We start from the raw sequence: 7,092 nt of genomic DNA, 5'->3' as shown, positions 1-7,092 counted from the left end.
ATGGCACTGCCAGGCTTGCGTTCCACAGAGCAGGCAGGCTTGTTCGGGGTCTAATTGCACTGATTTGACCAGGCGTAGCCTAAAACAACTCCTTCCACTCAGCTTTTTCACTGCTCCTCTTCATTCCAGCCTTAAACGAGATAAACCACAGTAAACCACCCTGTAGTTTCCTCATACACCCTTTCCCATTCCTCCTTTTCCCTGCTCTTCCCCCCATTACATTAGTAACAAAAACAGCATTTAGAAGCTCTTCTATTAACACCCAAACTAGCTGCGTTTCAGCTGATTTCATTCCCATCAGAAATAAAGGAGGCTCGAACTTCGAGAAGATCAGTCATTGTGTTTGTGGAGTGAAGTGTTGTATTATTGATTGCAAACGCATCCAAGCATATCTGGAACTTTACAAACAAAGGAGAATAAGCTTTCACCTAAATACTGCAAATAATCAGGTTTTATGGCTTACAGGGACATTTGTTGCACATCTATCCTTTTTTTATTACTATGATTGCTCATTACAAATAGTAAAACAGTTGCATTAAAAATGAAATACATCTGAATGGTCTGCATAATACAAAGAAATCTTGAAGCTGTAGGCTATAGAAGCATGCTATTACATCTGCTGCAGACTTAGCTGGCTTTTTAATGAAAAAAGCACGATGCAGGTAATGTTACAGATATCATTTGTCTTGAGTATTTACTCACATGGAGAAGATGACTGTAGGATTTACTGAAAGTTTTGTTCTCTGTGAGCGTTGTTGATCCTCCTGGCTGAAGCAATAACAGCACGGACATCAAAAAAATAATATGGCAAATCACTAGTAACTGTATTGCCCAGCTCCCTGACCTGAATTAAATTTCATTTGGAGGAAATAGGGCTGAGTTACAAAAGGGATCCTCATCTAAAAACTGCTGAAATTACTGAAGTGACTTCTCAGCTTTCTGGGACTATGATGGGTTGGTAAGCAGGGAGAAGGACAGCTCAGGGCAGGCAGTGTTCTGCCTCATCCTGCACCCCATGGCTCAGCACCCCTGGCCACTGCTGGCTCCTGCTGCTTCCCTTCCTGCAGGTCATGATGGCAAGCAGTGCGGGGCTGCTCACTCTCCTCACTGCCGTGCGGCTCTTCAGTGAGATGAGCTGTCATGTAATGTCTTTTCTCTAGAACTGAAAGGAGAGGGTGTGCATGTATAAGAAGGCAGTACTACATCGGTTCTTAAAAGAGAAGGAATAAACGAGACTTTTGAAGAAAACTGGTTTCTTTTTCCTCAGCTGGCTTTCCACTTTCTAGAATTCAGCAACTAAACTGCTACCTCACTTGTCAAATACTTACATGCATATATATATTTACATTCTCCTGCATGACTTTATTAAAAACTGCAAAAAAAAAAAAAAAAAAAAAAAATTCTCCTTATATTTTATCTTCTCCTTCCAAACCTTCTTCTGTTTCCATCAAAGTCTATGGAGTTTTGCTATTTACTGCAATGGGACATCGATATTGCCATTACATGATCTTTTTACTACTTAACAAGTTTACGTCTTAAGTACTGCAAAAGGTTGTACAATGCTGTGAAATAAAGGCTCTTAGTAGCATGTATATGCCTTTACAGATCATAATTTACTAGAGACTTCTCTGTTCCCCTGATTATTATTCATGAAACTGATGTGTTTACAAATATAAATCAAGTTTTGAAAATACGCACAAAAAATATTCTAACAAATAATTAGCTGTAGAGAAACAGTGTATTTTTCATTATGCTTAACCAAAATATTTAAACCTTTTACTGATTAAATGGCTAGAAATATTTTAATTCTGTATCTAGTATTCTGGTGAAACAACCTTGCTACTTGAACTAAGATCAGGTTTTGGGTTTGCCAGTAATTTGAATTCAACTTGAAGTAAATTATATATTTTTTTCCACAAACCTATAGATTGATAAGCATGAAAAGCAGTGAAATGTGAGTTGTACCAGACTGTACTCTGTCATAAACACTCATTTCTTCATGCCACCATATGCTAATTTTTTTTGATTAGATGATTCATCAGAATGACACTTTCTTCTCAAAAAGGACAGTGACTTTTCTGCAGGATGAGAAATATCACCAGTCAGCTCATGCACAGGTGATAACCTTTTCTCTTCTGAAGCTAGAAGAAGTTATAATTTCACTTCAGCTTTTCCCCTTTTAATAGCAAGCATTAAGTTCAGTGTATGGCTGCTGTGAAGGGAAAACAAGAAATCAATTTGCACAGGTGAAGTTTGTAAAAACTGTGATCAGCAGTCATTTTGCACATTGAGAAATCAAATGCTTACTGTGTAACCCTAAAACAGAAAATTTAAAAGCACCTTTTTTTCTTCCAAATCTTCATGCACCTTTCTTATTAAGGGTGAATGAAATTGATGATGATGATATCACCAGAAAAAAATCCCTCCTCTTCTTTCACTCCCCTGAAATTTCCAAAGACTTTGGATCTATACTTCAGATCTATATTACCAGCTTTTTAACAATCGCTTCAAACAATGGCTAGTCAACATTATTAGCCTTGGTTCCTTTGGTAAGTATGTTGGGAATGTATTCACCTCTAATCCATGTTGGCACCACTGTTTTTTGGATCATTCTTCAAAGGAATGGAACAGGTTATTGTTATCATTAGGTAATTTCAGAGTACAACAAAAATAAAGCACCTATTAAAATAATACTTAATAATTATTAAGAAAATCATCAGAATCTATGGTAGAGTTGCACATAGTTACAAAGTATGTTGGACGACTTGAACAGAAAAGGAATTACATTAGCCTAGGTTGTGGGCCAACTCCAAAATGTTTTGTTGCATGCTGTGTGATCCTGCTGATAAACACTGCTGGCTGATAAATCTTTATTCTTGTGAAGTCTTTTGTCTCCGAGGTTGGGTCCATGCACACCTCTAGATTTAGTGATCCTTGCTTGGTTTTATATCCCAGCCCCATCTCTCACTGATACTCATGTACAGACCGTACATGGATGCATGACAGAGACAAACTTTACAGCACCATATAGCTTGCTCATCGTATTTCATACAAAGATGAAGCAAGAACAAATATGTGTAGGAGAGCAGTGTTTTCATTTAATCTAGGGAAGCCTGACCTCAATAATCTTGTTTTTGAGGAGGAGTCACAGATAGCCCAACACCTGGAAAAAATAGCAGCCATCCCCAACACAGTTTCTTGCTCACCCAAACCAAGACTTCCTTGCTAAAACTGTTCTGACATTACTTGCTTTATAGTTTCTATCCTCTGCACTGCCTCCCAGCCCCTCAAATAGTTCAGGTGGCACAGAAATTGTTTCGTTGAGCAAGAGCCTTTTAAAATCACCTTGAGAAGTTGATGGAAGTCTCTCCCCTCAAAAAAGCACATTTCTAATAGGTCCCAATGTGCACGATACTTACCTTCGTTTACTTTTCACTACACTCTCTGACAAACTTCCCCTGGGCTCCTTCCCAGCTTTTCTTCCTACCACAAATGAAGACTTTTCCAACAGTCTTTCAGGTATTTTATCTTGTCCTGCCATTTGTCATCCAGAAATATTAAAGGAGGAACTTGGGGAATCAAAAATAAGCTGCAGAAAGAGGAATGCTCAAAGAAAAAAAAAATAAAATTGAATGGTTTTATTCTACTCTCCTTTTCCTCCTCTATTCTCCCTTGTTGAACAAATGAAGCCAACACAAACAAACAAAATCAACAGGTCCACAGCTTTTAAAAAAAAAAAGTTATAATATTTACAGTTTTCTTAGATTATACACACTCTTCAAGTAAAAAAAAAAAGTAGCCATTATGAACCTGCAAGCATTGTTCATATATATATATACACATATATATATATATATGCAAAAATGCCAACTCCTTGATTAGTGTTTTAAGTAGTCATATCACTTTCCATTTTCATTTATATCATATGTATAGGAAAGGAGGAAAAGGAATATTTCCCCCATTTCTTCCACATGCTTGTGCTGAGAAGCAGTTCATCCATCCCCACATCCCTAAACTGTTCTCTTTCTGATGGTAATCCCAATCAGTATTCTCTTTTATTCACATACACAGAAAATCAACTTCTTTTCACAGCCAGTTATCAACTGCCACACTTTCCTCCAATGTTACATTAAACTTCTTTGTCTTGTGATCCAATATCAAGACTAGACCATTCATTAGGAACAGTGACAAATTCCTCAGCAAACCACTTTCACCAAGGCCAGTCATAAATCTAGTTCTGTTATCTTTTGACTGGTAGTAACGTACACCAGCAAATAATGGGGACAGCACCATGATCCTCCAGCACCACATCCTCACTCCTTATAGTGCTCATGTCCTTTTCACTTCTTTCACTGGTTTCTAGACAACATGTACCCCAAAATCCGTTCAAACCTTCATGTAAACATCATTTACAATTACAGCCAAGGGATTTAGATAATAAAAATCTTTCAGATAGCTGCCTGGTCAACCCCAAATACATTAAAAATCACAAATTACCTCTTGATAGTTCTTTCATTTTAAATCATCATCTTTGTACTATTTTTCAAGACTTTGGTTGAATATCACACAAAGCTTTATTTAATTTTAAAAGACTATTACCTTGCGCCATTTTTAGCAGTTAACTTCTATATTTTATTTCTTGAACAAAAACGTGTAAATTACCTTGACTGTTTCTAAATGGAGAAGTCAGCCTGGTGCAAGCTGAATAGAAGGTTATTTCATTTCTTAATAAACCAGTTCTCATTTTCTCTTCCTCTCCTTCTATTGATACTGATATTCAGCGTTGTCATTTGCAAAACATTTTATTAAATGTCTGTACTACAGTATTTTTTCCTCTTCTCCTTCTCAAATAAAGAGCTATTTATCACAAACCATAATATTCAGTACTGAATGCCAAGCAAAAGCTGAGTAAACCCTTGGATCCAAATTTCTCCAGGGAAATACAGAGCATGGTGTTGCAGAGATTGACAAAGGAAGCTGTTCCATTTTGAAAGAAAGCTCTTTTAAGAACTGTCCTTAAATTTTGAAATTTAAGCGAGTCATGATTTTGTGCATTGAATATTATGAAAATGTTTTGATATGAGGACCATACTGTAATGCTCTCAGCTATTATAAACAGAAGCATTTAAAATGATCAATTTGATGTTGTCAGGTAGGGATTTAAACTATTTGACCTATCTGACAAAACTTCAGTCACCCAGTCTCAAGTATCAAGTATACCTCAGAAAAAGTTCTTTCCTAAAGAACGTAATGCTGCAGTTTTATTCAGTTATATAAACTATCCTAGATTATTTCTGAAAAATAAACTATTAGAACATGTACTTTAAAAAATAAAATGAGCTTATTGGACATCTGTAATCAAGATAATTTGAGCCTACCTTCTTTTTTCCAAGTTAAAACTTACCGATTCATCGATCATCTTTTGTAAAGCTTACTGAAAACTAGGTCAATTTTCTCCTGCTTTGCACTTGGATCAGGTGTCACTCGATAATTACTAAAAGCTATAAGAGAAAAAGGTGCTAATCACTCTGTGATAATAACCACAAAGGAGACTGAGTTGGTGACAACTGTAAACTGTACCTGCAGACAGAGCCCCAGCAGCCTCATCGCTGTGCCCAGCTGGTCAGACACGTACACTGCTCTTCTTCTGGAGCAGCTGCCAACACGATGCAAGGATGCCCAAACTGCCTGAGTTCTTTGTGAGGAATTACAAGTAGCATATGTGGCTCATGATCCACTGACTGGCTTAAGAAGCAAATCAAGTCCCAAATTAACAAGCCCTAAAACCCTGTTGATAGACAAATTAGTGTGGGCTAGTGACCCGTTGAGCATACATAGTAAATTGCTGTGCTGAAAAGTTTCAGTGTTAATATAAGCATCAATATCAATCATGGTGTGGCAATCTTACAGCAGGTGACCTTGGTCTTAACATCAAAGCCAACGCTGTCAGCTGAGTGGAGCATCAAAATGCTGATACTTCATCATCCCCTTTCCTTGTTCTCTAGACAGCTCTTCTCATTATCACCAGCCCCGGCATCAGACAGCGTTCAGCTTGCAAGAGCTCAGTTGTGTCTCAACTGGTGATGTTCTGGGGGGTGAAAGCTTTAAGTCAACTCACTGTGGAAACAAAAGTCAGCTTGTGATTTATCCAACATTAATTAAACCTCACAACTAATGAAAGGCTATTGAGCCCATAGGAATACTCTGTGGAAGATGCAGGCCGTTCCAAATTAGCTCCAACTGTAATGAAAAGAGGTGTCAGCTACCCTGCTTTGAGTTCAAATACTTGCGTTCAATCTGCACTTCCTTTGAGAAGGTAATTAAAAATATCACACTTCTATGGAATCCACAGACTAGATGTTCAAAAACCATCTGATGACTTAGCAAGCAATATTCTCAGTGAAGTCAGTGTACATCACCACTTCCCAAAATCTCAGGAAATGGCTAACCCTACCCTTTTTGACCTGGGTGTTCACTGTTTGCCATGATTTCAAGAGCAGCTGGATCAGTCCCTCTAAACTCCAGAAGGTTTTATTACAGCACAATGTGTTTTGTTAGACGTTGGGTCTGATGAGCAGTAGTTTCCTACCTTAAAAGTGATAACAATATTTCAGAGTGGAGAAAAAAATCAGTTTATGAAATCCCCTGTGTGCCACACAGCACTATTTTTAACAATTCAGGCATATTCAAATAGGGATAAATCACAGGCTCCTTAATCTGGTCAGGACAGGCAATGTGGAGTTCATGTGAATGATGATAGGGCTCTCTGGCCATAACCTGTGTGTCTTTTAAGCATTCTGTAATGCCACTGTGATTGCTAACCCTGCTAAGATGCTACTACACAACAAGTTTGTTAGGTGAGATTAATTTCATATACCCCATATTACTGTAAATTAGGTCAGCTTGCTACAAATGAGTCATTTCTCTCTTTCAATTAGGATATTAAATCATTCTCATTTTTTAATATTTTGCATAACTCCAGATAGAAAGAATAGCACAATGTGCTAAGCAGTACGAGGCTCATTCTATCACACATCTGCTGCTTTTATGCATGTTCCCAACTGCTGTTCACCTCCTCCAAAAAATATTTCA

General features: G+C 37.5%; 1 long non-coding RNA gene across 2 annotated transcripts; it reads right to left on the bottom strand.

Annotated features, from left to right (window-relative positions):
• Window positions 1-286: 286 nt before the first annotated feature.
• On the bottom strand, window positions 287-6,219 carry LOC106015140 (uncharacterized). 2 transcript variants are annotated; one of them, XR_001186963.5, is made up of 3 exons: window positions 5,581-6,213; window positions 5,405-5,501; window positions 287-1,162 (listed from the first exon to the last, which is right to left on the bottom strand). It is a non-coding gene; the product is annotated as an uncharacterized lncRNA (long non-coding RNA). The 2 variants fall into 2 exon arrangements; XR_005265508.2 differs by lacking the exon at window positions 287-1,162 and adding an exon at window positions 1,383-2,212 and having other exon boundaries at window positions 5,581-6,219.
• Window positions 6,220-7,092: the final 873 nt, after the last annotated feature.

Source organism: Anas platyrhynchos, chromosome 4 (assembly GCF_047663525.1).
Source record: "Anas platyrhynchos isolate ZD024472 breed Pekin duck chromosome 4, IASCAAS_PekinDuck_T2T, whole genome shotgun sequence".
In the NCBI taxonomy this organism is placed as follows: Eukaryota; Metazoa; Chordata; class Aves; order Anseriformes; family Anatidae; genus Anas; species Anas platyrhynchos.
The sequence above is the reverse complement of the archived record's forward strand: the minus strand, read 5'-3'. Positions and strand labels throughout refer to the sequence as shown.